This window comes from Pinus tabuliformis, chromosome 4_1 (assembly GCF_031772625.1).
Source record: "Pinus tabuliformis cultivar Carrire ecotype Pingquan chromosome 4_1, CPIR1, whole genome shotgun sequence".
In the NCBI taxonomy this organism is placed as follows: Eukaryota; Viridiplantae; Streptophyta; class Pinopsida; order Pinales; family Pinaceae; genus Pinus; species Pinus tabuliformis.
This window is the reverse complement of record NC_142303.1, coordinates 912,606,205-912,628,407: the sequence shown is the minus strand read 5'-3', so window position 1 is coordinate 912,628,407 and position 22,203 is coordinate 912,606,205. Positions and strand designations below refer to the sequence as shown.

The following is a 22,203-nucleotide window of genomic DNA, read 5'->3' as shown; positions in this document are numbered from 1 at the left end:
GAATAGATCATCTGCATATAGTAAAATAATGACGGGCTCACTATTCACGACCTTGACGTATAGATTCGAATCAATAGTACTCTTCACAAACCCAATTCTAAGTAGATATGCATCCATTCTTGCATACCATGCCCTCGGTGCTTGCTTCAAACCATATAGGGCCTTCTTGAGTCTGTAAACATGAGATTCTTTGCTATTCACTTTAAATCCTTCGGGTTGTTCGATGTACACTTCCTCACTAATGGTCCCATTTAGAAATGTTTGATGGATATTCCAACCCATTGTAGCAGCTAATGACACCAAATATCTAATGGTAGTGTACCTTGTTGTAGGTTCAAAGGTTTGTTCATAGTCAATACCTTCCTTTTGAGTGAAACCCCTTGCGAAGAACCTTGCTTTATACTTGTCTATACTTCCATCAACAACATGTTTGATCTTATAGATCCACTTCGATGTGACAATCGATTTGTCACTAGGTCTAGGAACGATCTCCCGAACCCCATTCTTCATGATGGATTTATATTCTTCCTGCATAACTTTCTTCCAAACCTCTTCATGCTCAACTTCCTTGAATGTAGATGGTTAAGCTTCAATTAAATTTGTCATATCTGCAGTATAGCCAGAATATCTCTTCGGCTTCTTACTTTCCCTGGAGGACCCTTTTGCAACTTCATGTCCTTCAACATCTTCTAATGTAGCTTTCAACCAATTTGGTCTGTTCCTTGTGGTTGGGACAACCACCAATTGAATAGGCTCACTTGGTCCTTCTTCTTCAACATTTGTAGTAGATTTCTCATGATGAACTTCTTCTTCTTCAAATACGGGAACTTCTTCGTCATCATAATCAATAGGAATATCCTTTGATTTCTTGTAAGCTTGATTTTAATCGAATATGACATCCATGCTTACTTCAATGTGTCTTCCTTACTTTATGTAAATTCTATATGCTTTTGAGGAAAGACTATAACCAACGAATATTCCCTTGATACTTGTTGAGTCCAACTTCTTTCGCTTGTCTTTTGGAACATGGATATATGCTGGACTTCCAAAGATTTAGAGATGATCCACACTTGAATTATTTCCTGTGAATACTTCTTCAGGTGTAGTATTATCAAGACTCCTACGAGGACTTCTATTTTGAATGTACATGACACTCATCGTTGCTTCACCCCTTAAGAACTTCGGTAGGTGTTGATCAAGGAGCATAGTTTGAATGCCTTCTTCAATTGACCTATTCTTCCTTTCAGCCAATCCATTTTGTTCAGGATAGTAGGGAACAATGAGCTCCCTCTTAATACCTACATCCTTACAATATGTAATCAACTCTTTAGAAGTGTATTCCCCACCATTGTCAAACCTTAGAGTCTTTATCTTTCTTTCGGTTAGGGTTTCCACTTCATCCCTGAACTCCTTGAACTTGTCAAATACTTCATATTTATTTTTGAGTAGGTAGAGCCATGTCTTCCTTGAATGATCATCAATGAGTGTTACATAGTAAAGATGACCTCCAAGTGATTTTTCAGACATAGGCCTGCAGACATCAGAATGGATGAGGTCTAATATTTCTTTAGACCTAGTTTCACTATTGTGAAATGGCTTTCTAGTATGCTTCCCCAATGAGCATCCCTTCATGATCTAACTTCATATTAGGAACACCATGAACCAATTGACTAAGAGTAGGGATGAATCTATAATGAGCATGACCATACCTTCAATGCGATAGTTCAATGGGACTTATTTCCATATGAACCAAAGCTTGAGGAGATGGTGTGATAATCGGGTAAAGGCTTCCTTCAAAAGCTCCAAAAACCCTAGCTTTATCAATGCTAGATTCTTTTCCCCAAACAATACTTTTCCATCAACAAAAGAAATCTTGTCCCCTTTATCTTCTAAACAATAAATATAAAGTAAATTCTTTTTCAAACCTGGAACATAGAGAATGTTGTTGATATGCAACTTCAATCCATTATCCAGCTTTAATGATGTTGATCCCAAGCCTCTAAGAACATAGATTTTGTTGTCACCCGATTCCACTGCATAAGAGGATGGCTCCTTTGATAGTGTGTGAAGTTGCTTGCTTTCACCAGTCATGTGTCTCGATGCTCCACTATCAATGATCCATGCATTGTCATCAGAAAGAGAACCTGTAAGGGCAACCAAGAATCCTTGACTCTTGAACTTGTTGAATAAGTCGTATATGATCTTCTTGATCCATCTTCCAGCAGTGTTGTAACCTAATCTTATGTATTTCATCATAAAGGGAGAATCCATGCCAATAAAGTGATCTTCAAATTCTCTTGACCTTAGCTCTGATACCATGTTGGAAAATCAAAGATACTATATTAGGATTTGATTCTCATTTCTTGATAATTACTTTGAGTGTTTTGGCTTCTTTTAATTCTTTATTATCTTATATTTCATCAAGCGATTACCATATTATATGTGTATGAAGATCCAAAACAAGAGACACAAGATATAGGCACATGCCAGGGAAAAACCCCCTTCGAGGGGAAAACCCAGTCAATATAATTCTTCCTTTCAATAGTATTCTTTGACACTCTTTACCCTAGACCAAGACCATACTTTCCCTCCACACCATGTCAGCCTCCCAGATCTTTGACCTTTTCCATCAACTTTGACTAGGCAGCAACTTCCGACAACTTGCAACTTCGGGCCACAATGAAATCTTAGGAGACTTCAATCTCCCAACCCAGACTATGAAATAGAGAGAGAGAGGCACAAAAAGTTTGATTTTAATTCTTCTCTAGAGACTCCCCCAAACTTGCACTTCTTTCCAACTCCCGACAACAGACTTCGCACTTCTCCAACTCTTCTTGAGATATCGAACTTGGTTGAGAGTGAGTGCTCCAAATGACTTCGACCTCCTTGAGTATATAGGCTTATAATGGGTCGAATGAGGGTCCTTATGCCAACTTGATCTCTCTTAGGCCGACATGATGTGGAGGGTACATAATTCATGTTTTACTTGATACAAAACCTTTTTGCATGATTCAAAATCCCAAGAAGGGTCTCTTCGAATGTATAATGACTCTATAAACTCAATATTAATCCTAGGAGTCCACAATGGGGACTTTGACTAATATAATGATGACCCAAGCATGAAACCCATGCTTTAATAAGTCATTGTAACAATAATAAAAATCATTTTCTTTATTCTTTTTGCCAGTACATTTCATAATGACTCAAGTACATTATTGAAGACCAAACATAGTTACATTTTTTAACAAATTCTCCCCAACCCTCCTAATGCATCTGGTAGTGTCGACTCTAGTCCCATCATTCTTCCCCATGCTGAATAAATTCTAGAGTCTCATATCACTCCAGATCACCATTGGGATGATCCACTTAATAATTCGTCCATTTTCCATCAACAACCTAGTACCTTAGAAATTGTTTTTGTTCAACCCCGACATCGTCTAGGTGAGCATATATTCATTGTGTCTGAAGCCACTCTTTGGTATGGTGACACCATGTATGCAAACCTAGAAATTTAGTCGATTTGACTCATATATGCAGTACCACATGAGATCGGCAATCCACCATTGTCTTTCCCCAAGTACACCTATCCATTCTTCCCATAAGAAGACATCCATAAAACAAACAAATGGGGAACCACATCATCGAAAGTAATGCATAACCATATTATGTATCAAAATATCCATCATATAGTGTTTGGAGTCCACTACTAAATACATCTGGCATGTCCATAATATTTTATCACCATACATACAAAAATGGGGGCACCTATGCTTCTATGCCTAATCACAATCCTCTAGAGGGTCTCATGCCAATGGGGCCACTCCTCCAACTCGTAAATCTCTAACTGTCTAACCAGCCATAGTTGTGTGCCTCATGATAGCGTGATGATAGCTCGCCACTCAGAGGGAAGACTCGTACACTCATCTGTGTACTGATCTTGCATCTCATGCCACCCACTCTCTATCACACCGGTCACTACTAAGTCAAACCTACGAGAGATATCCTCTAGTAATGAATCACTATTTGGCCTCTGTTATGATGTCGATCCCCTCTAATTTGTAGCTCTAGGTTCTGCAGCTCGGCCTGCATATCCTATTAGCTTCACCGGTGCTATATTCGCCACAAGTTTGAAAATTTGTACCACATACATATATTTTCTAAACTATACGAGTGATCAAGATATAATAACTATCACTTACCATATGGTCCCCATGCTCGTCCTAGTGGAAGTGGTGGCTCAAGATCCCTCTTGAAGTTCATACCACTATATGGATGATCGTCTATATAGAATGGAATCTGATCCCAATGAGAAAAAAACTCAGTTTGGAACACACGCCCAACTCCTCCTTCTCCAACCCGTCATAGTAGTTTCCCCCAATGGTGCATCCCAGGCTCTTGTGGGCCCCCATCATGGATCTACACATGTGGTCGGATGGTGGGCTTCTTCTCAAAGAAGAATGAGCACAAAATTTTCCCAAATGAATAATTATCATTGGTCCACCTCCTGAATAAACCTAATTGATGTTTCAACGATGTCAGCAGCATTTGGGCCCAGCCATAGTAGGTCCCTCCCAATACATTCTCTACTAGCATCATCTGCCCTAGAGTGATGAGGTGGAAGGCATGGCTACTAAAGATCTGCACCATTGTTGTGACTGTAGCTTGTGTCTCAAGTCTCTCCAAATAATATATTTGGATACTTGTGTCCTTTACCCGAGTACATGGGACACAATGATGATCCACAAACTCCCCAATATGCCTCCCATGAGGCAACACTCGATGTATCTCTCACACCACCCCCAAGGGTGGCAATCGTATAAAAATGTATATGTCTTGGATACTGATATCGATCCTATGCCCCTATATCACGAACGCCTCCTGATACGGGTCCCAATAATTCACAGTACAGGATAAAATTGGTTCACCAACCCTCATCGATGGGTTATCCAAGAACTTGAGGAATCCATACTGTGCAAAAGCCCCTTTGATAGCCTGGTTCCCCTGAAACTCAGTGCAAAGATCATCAAAGTCTCGTTCTTGCCATACCAACTTTAACTCTGCCATACTTGAAAAATCCCATCATATTTTGTTAGTTCAAAGTCATAGCATACATTTCTAGACCTCAGCTTCAGTTTCTAGGAGACCCCTAACATTGTTTCTCCCTTAGGTCCAGGGCGCAGTTTTTCCTCCAAAAAATGCGTTGGGCACACTTTTCAGCCCCTTTTCTATGTCCCAGGATGCAGAAAAAAGCCGAATAGGTGTGTTGCGACCGTGAGGAAGATAAAGGGCTTCCATTAGACCACTGAAGCCCTAATATGGAATTATAATCCACAAAAATTGATGAGTAGGGTTAGGCTATCTACCTGAAAGTCGTAGATCCAAATTCTGATGGTCAGTTTGTTTGCTACGAGCTCGACAAGATTTAGAGCCTACTCCTCTCCAAATTCTCCAACAATTGAATGTGCAAATGAATTGGATTTTAGGGCAAGAAGCCCTTCTATAGGGAAAAAACTAGTTTTTTCGTTGACCATTATGAGCAAACCATAGCTTGAAAAAGGCCCAATAGGTGCATTGCGATCGTGAGGATGATAAAGGGTTTCCATCATCCCACTGAAGCCCTAATATGGAAATCTAATCCACAAAAACTGATGAGTAGGGTTAGGCTATCCACCTGAAAGTCGCAGATCCAAATTCCAATGGTCAGTTTGTTTTCTATGAACTCGGTAAGATTTAGGGCCTACTCCTCCTCTCCAAATTCTCCAACAACTTAATTTGCAAATGAATTGGATTTTGGGGCAAGAAGCCCTTTTATAGGGAAAAACCTAGTTTTTTCGTTGACCATTATGAGCAAACCATAGCTTGGTTTGATGAACCATAAACACGATTGGAAATCTCTCATCGAGCACTATATTTGGTCTCTCCTCGTTTTTGATAATTTGAAACTTCGTCAGGAAGCCATTTTTTCCATGAGATCTCATTTTACTGTCTATGAAAATAAGATCTCTTCATATGAGTCCCTTGTAATCTGGCACCACTTTGCCTTTGCACTTGTCAGCTTAGGTGTTGATATTTTTCATGGGTAACCATTATTTACTCATGTTTTTATGGTCCCCTTGGGCCTCCCCCATGTGGCAGGATCATAGAGTCACCCTTGTTCAAAGCACTAGAGATGAGTCACCCCTGCATCCATGGAGTCTGTTTAGATTCCCATCAAGTCTTGTTATAGTACATTCTACCTCTTTGCGTCACATTCATACCATTTTTATCACATTTTTCCTCCACCTATTCTGATCTATATTTGAAAAGCCTATGTTTGAGTAATTGACCATCCCCTCTGGAATTGAGTCAATTGTTGTCAGGTGAACCATGCATGTCATGCTCTAACAAGGGAAGTCATTTATCCACTATTCCTATCATTCCTCTATCACCATCCCTAGTGTTAGTCTATCAGTCACATTACTATATCCCTCATGCCTTTGTTGAGGAATCATCGTTGCCTCAACTCTGGCAGGCCCTCTTCTGTCGACTTCAAGACATCTTTTCCAGGAGAGTGGTTTAGAGGATAGTGCACCTTAGTTACAACTTTCATCATTGTTTAGAACTTCAGATCAAGCAAATTAAATCATCATTTCCCTTTGAATTGGTTGTTTCTCGCGTGCTCGACTCCAACTCATTATCGCACATTTGAGAATCATACACTTGATGGTCTGGTGATCCAACAGATTGTATCAACATTTCCTGGGTGTGCGTGAGTTGTTTCAGAACTCATGAGGGGGTGGCCCTTTAGGTATCCCCCCACATGCCCGAATGGAAACACATTATGATCCAACCTCTGATGTTGTTTTGTTGATTTGACTGACTCGGTTTTCATTGATCCTAGAGCCCACAACATGTGCTTCTCATTTAGATAGTCCATTCAAATCTTCAGAGCCTTTTCTATTCAACATGGCTTCTTTGGTTGTGTTCTCCCCTTCCTCTCAGCGTGGGGTGGGGGGGGCATTATGTCTCATGTACTTAGATAAACAAATGTTATTGTATCCAATCCCGACCTCTGTTTTCCAAGCACATTATGTATATGGGACTCATTGTATCATTGTATCACTTTCTGGCCCATTGATGCCAACATATCATGTATCATGTACTCTGTTGCTCAAACCCACATTATTGGGCACGTCATTATTTTTTGTACTCAAATATCTTGTGGGTATGGGTATACCTCCCCTACCTCATTTGAGATTATGTACTTACCAATAAAAGAATACTGCTACTAGATAAGTAGGTCTCACCCCCTCCATCATTAATCCTTCCTTGCATTTCTTCAATGCTCTCTCTCTCTCTCTCTCTCTCTCCCCCTTCGGTGCTTCGTGAAAGTGAAAACTACAATGTATTTTGGTCGTACGATTTTCTCTTGACACTCTTACATTGGGGGCAATCCGTTATTATCCAAAAAATGTTCACCTAGTCATTTCTTACTAGGTTGATCGAAATATATCATGTAGGATGAGTTTCTCCATGGTAAAACCCACTTTCACCCTAGGAAATAATTTCGTAAACCATTTTTCCTAAATTATTTTTCATTAAAATCCAAAAACCCATGAGGATAGTTAAATAAAGTATTATTTATTTAATATTCTCTAGAAATAGCTATTAAATCATTATTTGATAATTATTTCTTCTCATTTTTGACTTAATCACCTTGAATAATTAAATAAATCGTTATTTATTTATTGTTCCTTATTTATTCCCTATTTTCCTTTTGAGATAATTGTTAAATCATTATTTAATAATTATTTCAAATTCATATTTGTCTTAATCCTCACAAAGTGATTAATTTTATTTGTTAATTACTTCAACCACTTTCTAAATAAAGATATTTGACCATTTTGAATGTCTTTTCTCTCTAAAAAAATATAATAAAATATTCACAATGGCTAGATTTTTATTTAGTCAATAATATTTTATTATTTTCTAATCTCAATCTATTTCAATATTTTGTTATAAATAGATGGTTTTCTCTCCATTATTCACCATGACCATTTTTATCATCCCTATTATCATCTCATAAAATTTGAGCTCCCACTTGAGTTCAAGCACCCTTTGTTTCTTTTTTGCCCATTGCATACCACATATTGAGAGAGAGAAGTGCATTGTAGAAGCGCAAGATCAAGAAGGACCCATCCCATGGAGTGGGATCTATGGGCCCAATTCTATAATCACTCCTCACTAGGTGTATTATTTTTGATTAATAAAATTGATCTTTCACATTCTCCATTTGGTTATCGCACTTATATTTTTGCTGTTATATATTTCTATTTGCATGTCATATTTTTTTTGTAGGGTTTTTCTAACATTTTGTTGCAGATATGAAGCATAGGCACAACCATCTTTTATTGTTAGGGTTATAAGTCACCTATAACTTATGTAAGGGGGTTTTGGTACACTTCTCCAAAAACTTTACACTAACAGTGTGGCTTTCCCACCAAATCAAGGCATGGCCCTCTAATTTTAGCCACACAAATTAAATCTTTTGTTCTTCCTCTATGTGATGGACATTGAAATAAACTTCTAATTGTTTAACCGATGATATAGCTTCAAAGCATCGATCTCAACTTGGTATAGCTTTATATTAACCCCTTTACTTCCATTTTTAATAGGGACTATGAATGGTTCATGACACTCGAACTAAGTTTATCTCTTTCAGGTCCTTTTTTGCCTCATTCTTTGTTTCTTCCCAATCTCTTGATCTCCCCTCTGAAAGATTCTCTACATTAGAACCCCCATCTTCTATGAATAGCCCAAGCTTATTGCTTAGACCATCCATGAGGAGATCCAAATTACGACTTATATCAATAACTTATGCTTCCAACTGCGAAAACCTTTCCTCTACAACATTAGGGTGATTATTCACAGATTTATTGGCCATGGCCAAGGTTTCATGACTTTTGGCTTGGTCGATTTTGATTCCTTGCAAATCTCCACAATACAAACAAAGAAACCCACTCTGATACCAATATGATTGTAAGACTTCATGGATATTCCATAGGATAGTTTATCACAATGGATCTAATTGGGTTTATTTCTCTTTAGATTTTTGGATCTGTAAAAACTATTTATTGCATATGCATAAAAATTAAAATTGATGAAAAAAATAGATTTGAGAGCAATACAAACTCACAAAACACATTTGGCATCAGATATATCCCAAGAAACCCTTTCGAGAGAAAATCTAGCTGGAAGGTGAGGTCGCTCTACTCTCTTTATCTGAACAGAAAATGGTTGTGAATACAAAGAAGTAAGTCTCGTGGCCCATAGCCTACCATAGTGCACAAATCCTCTCTGTGTGCTCTCTCCCTATCCCTCTCAGCTACTCCACTTGTCTATGGAACAAGTTCACTTTAAAAGAATGGAACCCCCTTTCCTCCTAGTGGTCTAGTTATAACATAACCGGATAACCTACTAGTGGCTAGGTTAACTCCATCTCTTAATCAAAGTTACAATATTGAATCTTCTAGAGCTGTATTCATCATTATCACATGGCTAGCCCATTTTTCCATGAGTTATGGGGGTTGACGTGACATCCTCTCGAATTATGCTGGTGAAAATAGGAAGGTTAACTTTTGAGTGGCATAAATTTTGCATATAGACTCTGATTAAGGCTATTTGCATCGTTGGAAAGGTATCTATGTGTCAAATAGGAAAATAAGGTTATGCACTAAAGCATAAAAGTTTTAACCCCCCAAAAATGTTGTATACTGCTTCAAAATGTCGTTGGAAAGTTTTAGACCCTAATTTCCCAAACTGGGTCCCACCAATGAAAATGGTCCTATGCATTGATTCCTCCACTTTTTTCCATTCTAAAAGCATCAATATGGATAAAAAAAATATAATGATGCATCCAAATCACGCCATAATGCTATATCTTTTGTTATCTTCACCTCTTTAAAAACCAAAATAATTAGTCATAGGTTATGGAAACACATTGTAATGACTTTGAAATTTACTTTTAAGATTAATTACAATCAAATTACTCAATGTCAGTTTTGAAAAGAAAACAATCAAAGTTAAGGAAACCTAAGGATATCATGTAATCTCTCTTCTTTTTATGTTCACATATTCCATCTTTATGATAACATCTAACATGTTGATTCATGGTTATTTTAATGCATTAAAGGTTTGACTGTTAAAATTCATGGCATGGTTATAGCTTTGGTATCTAATATGATTATTATTTCAACACATTCATGGGCCTCTCAACGACTTAGTATGTAATTCATGGCATGTCATATTGCCATTTTCTTTACTACCTTTGCCTCTGACACTCACTATAATGCCATTTCCTTTGTTATCTCTGCCTCCACTCTTATCTCTTTAAAAAACCAAAGCAATTAGTCATAGATGATGGAAACAAACCGTAATTACTTTGGAACTTATTAGTAAGATTAATTACAAACAAGTTGATCAATGTCAATTTTGAAAAGCAAACACTGGAAATTAAGTAAACCAGGGGACATCATGTGATCACTCTTTTTTCATGTGTATATATTCCATCTCTCTAATAGTATCTAACATGTTGATTTATAATTATTTTAGTAATTTCATAATGCTATGTGTTTGACTATTAAAATTCAAGACACAGTTATAGCTTTGGTATCTAATATGATTATTATTTCAACACAGTAATGGGCCTCTCAACCACTTAGTATTCAATTCATGGCATCCTTACTAATATAATATATATTATGAACAAAACACATAATTAAGAATTGAATGTAAATATCTCAACAATCCACCAATCTTGTACATGTTTGTTGAAGGTTATATAATTATAGTGCAACATTTTTCTTTATTTCACTTAAAATTAATAATGATTATGTCTGGGTTTAAAAACTCTGTTAAGTTTGGTGAAATACCCTAACCTGTAAATTCTTGATTAAGTTTAGATGTGAACTTGCACAAAATGAAGCTTGTCAACATCACAAAACCTCAATTGGGATTAAAACAATGAAAATTGTGATTCTATATATTTAAATTATTGCTTTATCAAATCCTCACTCCATTTTATAGAATGATCATTCCGTTTTTCCCAGTTGTATGCATCTTTGTCTATAACACTCTTTCACTTTCTTCGTCTTGTCTCTAGCAACATTGACATTAGTGTGACAATTCTTTGCAAATATTTTGAGAATGCACCATACCTCTCTTTCCCCTTGTCTAATGTTATGCAACCAAATCACAAAACAAAACGAAAGATAGATCAAGGACTTGAAAATTAGCCTCTTCAAGGGGGAAACCTCCTTTACATTACATAAATGAACAATTCTTGGATGATACAAATGACAAGACATCCTTGGTATATATAGGAGTCTAAAGGGTCACAATATAATTAGAGGCTACATAACAATAATAATGTAAAGCCACAACAACAACAATAGTGGTCTTCTATGAGGCACAACAATAACAATATGGGGGCTACATGGGTACACAAATGACAATAAGGGGTTACACTAACAATAACAACAAGGAGGCTACACTAGTATTATAGGGACCTACGATCTAATGCCAAGACTAAGTTCAAGGAGATGTATCTTTTGTAGCATTAATGCTTGGATCGACATTTTTGAAGTTGAGTAGGAATCTTAAGAAATCTAGGGAGAAGGTACCATGACTTTTATTATCATGGAACTTATGCATCAGGGATTATGCTCTAAAATCATACTATCTCATGCATTTTTCACATGGTTAGAGGGATAAATTGAATAATCAACATCCTCAACAAAAATTGACATACTTGGTGGTCTCGATGAGTAATTTCTTTCAATTACATGTTTCTATGGATCTTGGGAAGCTCCAAATCATAATTATCTTAACCTAAATAGTAAGCAATGGATGTAGTCATACTAGATCATGTTCCTAAAAGACTATAAAGCAAGTAAGGCCTTTTCATCACTTTTATGGTATTTGGTAGAATTATCACCTTCCAACAAAGGTATCAAAATCTACTACAAATTCTTCTTTTCTAATGATATATATTGAGCATGACTCTTATGGTTAAGCATAACTCGATTATGCTAAAAATCTGAATATAGGATGTAATGCTCATGCATCACATGGACATATGGATTACATCCTTTCTTATATAGACATCCACAAAAATGTTTGATTTTGTGATTGTGATCCAGCTGGATATTGGTGGCCACCTACCAAGTCCACTTGGACCCCCACCTTCAGCTTTTCAGTTTCCTTAATTGTAGCACAGTTTACTATTTTTAGCAGTTTTTCGGGTCCTGAACTTCCAGAGCCGTTTTGAGGCCCTAAACAACGTTTTTTGGGAAAATTGGGAGCAACATGGATTGTAATTTTGCTCTTCCCAAAGTTGTAGTTCTTGGATAGATCTTTCTAACGAGATATTGTGCGTGTCAAACGAAGATCGTATGCCAAAGTTACGACCCGGGAAGTTGATGTACCAATTTACCCAAACGGGGCCCACAGTTTGACGTTTCATCTTCTAGGGTTAGGTTTTTGGATGTTTAGGGTTTTCCATTGTTTCTCAACAATAAATAGGCCTTCGAGCCTCATTGTAACACAATTCAGAGGCATGTAGCCACCACATCTCTTCTTAGAGATAAGCTACCATCGCCCTAGTTGGTTTATTTCCATTGCTATTTGTAAGCATATTTTAGTATTTTACATTAATGAAATGAAGTATTATTTCTGCTGCATCTCTGTGTTTATGGTTATCTTTGTAAGTTGTTGTGTTCCTGTATAAATCTGGATCAGTGGTATCAGAGCGGTCTGCTTTTTCTCTGTTTTTCTTTGCATGTTCCCAACAAGGTCGGAATATAAGGAGTTAGGGATTGAACTAGTTGAACCTTTGCAAGACCAGCCTCGCAAATCCCGATGGCCTCCCATGGCAGATGAAAAGAAAGGTGAGGGGGCAGGAGATCCTATCAAAATCTTGCTCGAAGAAGCCCTCGAGTGACAAAGGAATGCGATGATGGACAACTTTGCCTAGATCCTTCAGCGGCTACCCAGGGGTGATGCATCAACTTCCAACAGCTACTCGGGAAATGCCACACTGTTTAAGGTATAATTTAATTTTGAAATCCCCATATTCGAGGGTTAGATAGACGCAGATGCCATTGATAAATGGTTAAATTTGCTAGAGGGTTATTTTTCTGTTCATGATTTTTCCAGTGGGGAAAAGATTATTTTCGCTCTTCTCAAAGCAGCCCCCCACGTCAAGCACTGGTGGTAAACCTATTGCGAGCAAAAGGATGAAAGTACATGCTCACTGTTTTCAGCTGCACCCACTTTGGATTCATTCTGGGATGCCATCAAGGAGCAGTACTACCTTGTTGGAAGTTATGAGGATCAATACATAAAGTGGACCACGCTGCGGCAGGGAAGGGACCAAGACGTGCCGAAGTTTACCAATATTTTCCATACCCTTTGCACAAAGTTGGGTATCAAATATTCAGAGCAGCATTCGATACTCAAATACCGCGGTTTCCTGCACAAGTACATCCAGGAAGAAATAGAATTCCTGAACATCCCCTCGCTAGGCACGACATACCGATATGCTGTCAAGGTTGAGAAAAAGTTTAAACAAAAGAAGTGAGAATTTGGATCTGCGAATCTGAAGCAAGGGAAAGGTGCCCTCAAACCGCAGAACAAAGGACAAAGCTAAGGCGGGGCGACCCAAGACAACCCGCCAAAGCTGCAAGCAAAGAACAGCGTCGTGAAGTCGAAAAAGGACACGAGAAAATGGTGTGAGTTCCATAAGAGCTCCACTCATAACACAAATGAGTGTTGGGCCAAGCAGTCATTGGTGGCTGAGCTAAAGGTTTCAAAATCAGATGCATGTTCCGACTTTGAGTCAGAACCTGACAAGGGGAATGACAAAGGGAAGTAGATTATCGATGCGGAGCCCAATGCCACCATTGCCACCACGAAGATCCAGAAGGAGGAACCTGAAGATCCAGAGGAGGAGGAGCATCTCTTCCACTCCCAGATGTGGGTAAAGGGCTCCCTGCTACAGTTCATTGTCAAAAGTGGGAGCCAAAAGAAGCTCATTTCGGCAGAGGTCGTGAAGTGGCTGGGCTTACCGACCACAACACATCCACAACCGTACACCATCAGGTGGCTTCACCAAGGATGGGATCTTCGCATGAGCCAACAATGTTGCTTTCCATACAACATTAAGCCCTTCAGGGATGAGGTATTGTGTGACATTGCTCCCCTTGAAGTTTGTGATGTTTTATTAGGACAACCATACTTGTGGAAGCGACATGCTGTGTATGAATCAAGGCCCCGTGCTGTTATTGTTACTTTGGGAAATAAGTTGTACAGGATATCAGAGGTAGCATCGCCTACCGCCATCTCTTTTATTACTGCAAAAAAATGCAGTAAGCTAATTTCCAAAACAGGGAAATTTGTTTTCCTGATGATATGCCTTCAAGGAAAGAAGAAGACGGTGGCCACCACCTCCAAACAGGGCCTCTACGCACAACAACTACAGATGGACAAGGTCGTGGAGGAGTACGAGGACATCTTCACCTCCCCCGTAGGGGTTCCTCTGCACTGTCAGGTCAAGCACTCCATCGATCTAACCCCAGGTGCGCCGCTGCCCAATGGACCAATCTATCGGCGCTCTGTTCTGGAGAATGATGAAATCAAGAGGCATATTTAGGAGCTGCTGCAGAAAGGTCACATCTATCCAAGTTCATCGCCCTGTGGGAGCCCGATCATGTTGGTACAGAAGAAGGATGGGACTTGGAGACTCTGTATTGACTATCGAGCGCTGAACAAGATCATTGTCCATAATAGGTACCCGATCCCACGGATTGATGACCTCTTGGACCAACTGAAGGGGGAAAAATATTTTAGCAAGATCGATTTGAAGTTAGGATATCACCAGGTACCAATCGAACCCTCCGATGTGTGGAAGGCTGCCTTCAAAGCCAAGGAGGGCCTTTTCGAATTGTTGGTTATGCCTTTCGGATTGATGAATGCTCCGGCAACCTTCATGAGGCTAATGGATGACATCTTGCGGCCATTCACCAACTCATTTGTAGTGGTATACTTGGATGACATCCTGATCTTCAGCTAGAGTTGGGAAGAGCACCTCCACCACATTCGATAGGTTCTCCAAACATTGCGGAAACAGAAGTTATGTGCCAATTTGGAGAAATTCACTTTTGGCATGACCCAGGTTTAGTATTTGGGATACATTATTGATGAACAGGGGGTGCATGTGAATCCAGCCAAGATCCAAGTCATTCGAGATTGGCCATCTCCAACCACTCTGACAGAGCTCCGCAGCTTTCTAGGTCTTGCCAACTTCTACCGCAGGTTCGTGTTGTGATTTTCTCATATCACTTGGCCCTTAAGTCAAGTGACCAAGGGAGGAGCGAAAGCCAAATTCTATTGGTCTGAATCTCAACAGAAGACATTCACAGAGTTGAAATATCGCCTCTGCATGGCACCAGTGCTCACATTACCAGACTTGCAACAACCATTTGAGGTTGAGACAAATGCCTCTGACTATGCTATTGGGGCAGTCCTTACTCAACACGGGCATCTAGTGGCATATCACAATGAGACACTTTCAAACATAGTTTAGAAGTATCCCACTTATGACAAAGAGATGTATTCCATTGTGTAGGCCTGCTGACAATGGAAGCATTACATTTTGGGGAAGGAAACGGTCATCCACATAGACCATCGACCCCTACAGTTTATATAGACCCAAGGTAAATTGCAGAATGATCGCCATTAGAAGTGGTCCACATACCTGCAACAGTTCCATTTGAATATTAAGTATAAGAAGGGTAGCACCAATAATGTTGCAGATTGCCTCAGTCGACCACCGACCATGGCGTTAACCACTATGCTCAACTCTTGTGGGGACGAGACTTTTGATTGGCCACTTCTCTACAAAAGTGACCCAGAATTCGGCCACACATACCAGACACTCTTGAAGGGTTAGCATGTTCTAGATTTTCACCTCCAGGATGCCCTGTTATCCCACTTGGGTCACCTTTGTGTTCCTTCAAGCGAGCATGCCAAGATGATTTGGGAAGCACACTACAGTCGGGCTGCTAGACATTTCGGGGTCGAGAAAATGGTGGCAGTACTGCAGAAGTATTTCTATTGGTCGAATCTTCGACAGGATGTCGGGAAGTACATCAAATCATGCACTGCCTGTGCCATTGCCAAACCGACCATCAAGAAGTAAGGCCTCTATACCCCGCTGCCTACCCCTAGTTGACCTTGGGAATCCATCTCCATGGATTACATGTCAGGCCTTCCTTCCACTAAGCATGGAAACGACTGTGTTTTTGTGGTCGTCGACAGGTTCTCGAAGATGGCCATTATGGCTGCCTGCAAGAAGAATATCACAACAGAAGCCACTGCTAAACTCTTCTTTAAACGAGTGTGGGTACACTTTGGGATCCCACAGTCTATCATCTTAGATTGGGACAGCAGGTTCCTCAGTACATTAATGTGGACCGCCTTCGCCATACTTTCCACCATTACTAGACACATCCGACATTGCAGAACATCTCACACCTACAGAGTTACATCCAGATTGCATGGAACAAGCTGCAATTGATCGGATCATGGACACACAGATCAAGCACACTCACCAGCAGAATATCCAACTATATCGAGTTGTCAAAGCAGGCCAACTCCTTCACCAGGGCAAGTGGCTCACCAGGGACCAAGTTCAGTAGAAATTTCCTCATCTCATGGAGGAACTCAACGCAATGGGGACCATTGCTTCCTAAGGGGGGAGGAATGATCCAGGTGGATATTGGTGGCCACCTGTCAAGTCCACTTGGACCCCCACCATTGTTTCTTTCAGCTTTTCAGTTTCCTTAATTGTAGCACAGTTTACTATTTTTAGCAGTTTTTTGGGTCCTGAACTTCCGGAGCCGTTTTGAGGCCCTAAACGACGTTTTTTTGGGAAAATTGGGAGCAACATGGATCCTAATGTTGCTCTTCCCAAAGTTGTAGTTCTCGGATAGATCTTTCTAACGAGATATTGTGCGCGTCAAATGGAGATCGTATGCCAAAGTTACGACCCCGGGAAGTTGATGTACCAATTTACCGAAACGGGGCCCACAGTTTGGCGTTTCATCTTCTAGGGTTAGTTTTTGGATGTTTAGGGTTTTCCATTGTTTCTCAACAATAAATAGGCCTTCGAGCCTCATTGTAACACAGTTCAGAGGCATGTAGCCGCCACATCTCTTCTCAGAGATAAGCTACCATCGCAATAATTGGTTTATTTCCATTGCTGTTTGTAAGCATATTTAAGTATTTTACATTAATGAAATGAAGTATTATTTCCGCTGCATCTCTGTGTTTATGGTTATCTTTGTAATTTGTTGCGTTCCTGTATAAATCCGAATCAGATTGTGTCTAAAGTTCTATACTGTCATTCTTAACACTTTGAAATTTCTCCAAATAAAACAATGCCCAATGTTTATGAATTTTTATTATTAGTAATATATATTTAACCCATCAAAAGGCCATTTTGAAATTACAAAGTATAGTTATTATTATTTTCATTTGAAATTTCAAGTGATATATTTAAATAATTGGAAGGGCAATACTTCATCTAGACTATTTTTCCTTTTTGAAATGTTTACCTAGATTACTCTTTTCAATTGAAGTGAAACTACTTTTCAACTTTTCACTATAAAAGAGTTGAATGAATATATATGCTTCAACTTGAAATTAAGAGTAACTCTTCAAATTTGATCACTACTACAAAGAACATATAATGGTTGGTCCAACCTATTATTCAAGTGATATAATAAGTCCAATTTTTCCCAACCATGGTTTGGTTGGGAGATTTTTTTTTTTTTTGGTAGGTGGGTGTTGTTGGGGCAGGGGGGAGAGGGGAGTGAGTGTTGGGGTGGGGGAAGGGGGTTTTTGTGAAAATTTGATTTCCTAAAACTTTAGTGTTTGTGCATAGTTATGCTTACATTGAGTCCCAGAGTGGGAGTGTGGTAGTTAGATGATGGCAACTTTTCACATTGTGCATATGAGGGTAGCTATTAATGCATTGAAGTTAAGAGTTGCAATGTTGATAATAGATATTTTTGAGATATTGGATTTTATTAAAGTGATAGAGAGGTTTCTTCTAAGGTGGGTTACTTTTACGCTCTTCAACCCCCTACAAATCCAAGAAACCATACTTTAGTTCAAACACCCCCCAAAAAAACTTATGCAAAATCCAAGATTCAATGAGGGTCATTTTCAAGCCTTCCCAATTCCGCGATTCAACAATATGCCAAAGAGAAACTAGGGTTGTAGGCTCCCGAGGTTTTACACATAACATATAGTTTTGTTTCTAAAATGTATAAAGGTGCTAAGGGTTCCCTTTTTAACATGTGCTAATATGTGTATGGTTCACTTGCTCAATTCCGTAGATATGTGTCTACTTTTGTTTCTAAGATGTGCATTAGTACATCAAAGCAGGCATCTGATCTATTTTCGAAGCCAACAATTCAATATCAAATTGATTATGTTAGTTATTAGTCCATTTTCTATTGTTAAATATCCAAATTAAGTAGATTGAGATTGATTTGATTGAGTTCCAACAATAAAGTCAAAGGTAGGTAGAGAATAGGAAATTTCTTTGGCAATCAAACGACCTATTTACTTAGAACCCATTGAAGCATAGAAAATAGTAGTTTTCCTAGCATCTTCATCGATCTTGACTTCTCTTTGTATGGTTTCAAATTGAATTCCAAAAGTAGAACCTGAGGTATAGGCATTATTTGTGGTTGAAGATTCACTTTCAAATCATTTAGTACCAAATCCTCTAGTTTTATACCCTCTAGGAACATATCCAAATATAGATCGAAATCTAGTTAATGACTAAGTTCCAGTTGACACATACTACTAACATGTTCTACCCTTTTCACATTGGTATTGATAAATGGCACCACAACTAGTGGATCTGAAATTGGTTATGAGTACTTTGCAAAAGTAACTTCATGTGTATAAGAGATTTACATAATAAATCTTGTAGTAGTATTAGGTTCTCCCAAAATATGAAATCAAAGTAAAGGATCTAGAAGGTATGTTAAGTAATCTACTTTTGGCTATAATGCATTTGTGTCTTCCACAACTAGATAATCTAAAATGGGCTATCAATCTCACTGTTGTGATAAAATTGAATATGTAACCTAAGAGGATGCTTCTCTTATCCATACCTTCAAGTATGGATTTTACTTTGTGACCAAAGAATCCATTGTCTCCACTCCCCAGACCATGTCCCCACCTACTAAATATGGCATTGGCTATACCCCCCACATCATGTAATAACTCTTTTATTTAATTCACTCATAATTTCAGGAAATACTTTGTTAATAAATAAATATGGAGGGTCAATGACAAATAACCAACAAACACAACCAGTAAACAAAAAATACCATGGTAAATGAATTCTTCCAATTGCTTTGTTTATGAATGTCACTAGCAAATATTTTTGCTAATGAAATAGACCAACCATCGTAACATAGGAAAGAAATAAGAAACAATGGACTTAGCTAGTTATCTTATTACTTATATCAAGAAATTACATGCCGATAGACTTTTCTAAATGCAAAAATTGATTTACTAGAAACCTAGCTAGTTGATGGTGATGCAAGTTGCTACTAATTTATTTATTTGGACTCCTGAAAACTGTTGTAATTAGAACCTCCCTCCTTTGTTAAGTGCCAATGGGGAAACTAAAATTATCCCCCCTTCAGAATAGCTAGGGTGGACGTTTCACCACTGAAACTACTCACCACCAGCTGGGGTGGATAGTTCCATCACCGAAATTGGGATCTCCATAAGGGCTTTCTTTCACGTTGTAAGCTACTAGAGGTCCAAAGACAATTGTAAAAAAAATAGTCAATCATACCCCTTGAACTCCTGTCTTCTTCTTTTTTATAGTTTTTCCCCATCCAAATACCATGGGTCATTTTTTAATAATAAAGTGACTTTATAAGTTTTATTTCTTAATTCAAAAGTTACTTAATGATCCCTTTTTAATTTAATTACTCACTATCACCTTAGAATGACATTAATTAATTAAATTAATTCACTCCTTGCTTCCGTTATTGAAAAGGGACATTACAATGCTCCCTTCTCGAGATTGTTTGTCCCAAGCAATCCAAACTTGTATTCGCGGGTCCCAAATAAGCCTAGAGAATCCCTGTTGCATATGATCCTGAATCTGCATATCAATACTAAGATGCCAAATATATTTGTAGAATGCTTCGACATATGACTATTGTACCATCCTAACACAATTGAACTCAACATCATTACCTCTCATAAAAATTCCTAGATCCCAAGGCCACATTGGGAAACTAACATTCCCATTACCTAAAGATTCCTTGTTCCCATATTCACGCTAAATTAGAAACTGCCTAGTTCTAAGTGATCCAACTTAACTAGGTTTAATGACCAATTCTTGGGTGTTACCTATAGAGTACCTTGCATCAAGTACAAAATATGGTTGTAATATTACAACCTCCTCCGAAAGACATCCAAGCTACACTAAATATTCAACACAAAGAAATATATAGTCTGCAAACCATACACTACCTTTCTCAGGTGGCAGCATAGTGTGCAAGAGTATGTTCAACTTGAGACTTCCAAGAACAAGCTTCTTAAAAAGTTTGATTTGCACATGTTCCCAACTATGCAAAAGCAGATCAAAACTTTGAATAGAACTACTCAGAAAACATTGTTCCAAGAAAAATCAATTATGGAGGTAAATCCATTTGGAGATGCTGGCTAACTATCCAAAATGTCTCTTCATAATGTCCAATTAATGATTATTAGTTCAAGAAAGGTTCCATGGGTCCATATTAATAGTTGTTTTATGGGTTTACCTAAGAGAAGCTTAGCAATAAGTAATATATCAACATTCACAACTATGTTTGTGTTTTCAACATGAAAACTAAACATATTTTTTTCTATGATTAGCAACTGAGAATGATTGGCTTGAGACTTTAAATATTGGTGAAAATCATTAAGGAAATTCCTATCTAACATTATATGCATATCACTGACAACCATGCTCATGTATTTCTGTATGTCTATGCTAATGGAAGGAATTATTGAATGTCTACAAAACCCCTCATTTTCCTATAAACGCTTGTTTTAAATGCCATTTATTTTGCTCTATTCACCAACAATTCAATTACTATTTACATCAACAACCTTACTACTATCTCCATTGTTGCTAGAAGACATATGGAGAAAATATTTTGCACTCTTAGAATATACAATGACTCGTATATGATCAATTGCTTTGACCTTTTCGATGCAGTTGAATGTTTTCACATTGCATCTGGTTGCTCAATATGATTTCCATCAACATATTATGTAACTTGCTCCAAACTAAACCCTTCATCACTAACTTTTTCAGTGGCATCTAAGGCTGACTGAACCCATTCAGACTCAAAGATATTGGGTTGATCTCCCTCAATCATTCTCAAAGAGATACAAGCTTCAACGAAACTTACAAGAGCTTCCAATGATAGTTTATGAGAATTTATGTGTGATGAATTTGTATTTTCTAAATGATCACAAGAGTGGTTGAAATCAATGTTATGATTGGCATTTACCATGCTTAGGCCAGACCGTAAATCACATTGATCAATTTTTCCACCTGCATTGTATTATGCCTGGTACTTATCATTTAAATCTTCAGTAAGAGTTTCCTTCATGGGAATTATCATAGGATGCATAAGCACTTGAATCCCAAGAAACCCCCTCTCTTGACCTGAACAAAGTTCTCCTTCTCTCGGCCATGGGGGCTTTGGTTTTATAAATTGTGTATATCGACTTACTTTATCTTTATCAATTTTATGCTTCAATTCCTAAGGATCATTAACCTCCCGAATTCTTACATTAGGTAGACTCGGTGAAATAACAATCTCCCTAGAAGATACTAGACCAAAAATATGGAAAATATCACCACAATGTTGTTCTACAGGAAGGCTTATTCAATCCTCCTCTAGATCTTTTTGCATATAATCTAACGAGTTTGAAAATTTAGACGATTTTTCTCCTCTCCTTACAAAATCATTATGGAAAAACTTTGGCAAAATAATAATTGTTTAAAAGCATGACCAACAACCATAAATCCATGTGTTATAAGAGATTTCAAGGCTACAAAGACATAAA

General features: G+C 38.2%; 1 pseudogene; it reads right to left on the bottom strand.

Annotated features, from left to right (window-relative positions):
• Positions 1–582: 582 nt before the first annotated feature.
• LOC149179103 (uncharacterized) lies at positions 583–21,743 on the bottom strand (annotated as a pseudogene).
• Between the last annotated feature and the right edge of the window lie 460 nt (positions 21,744–22,203).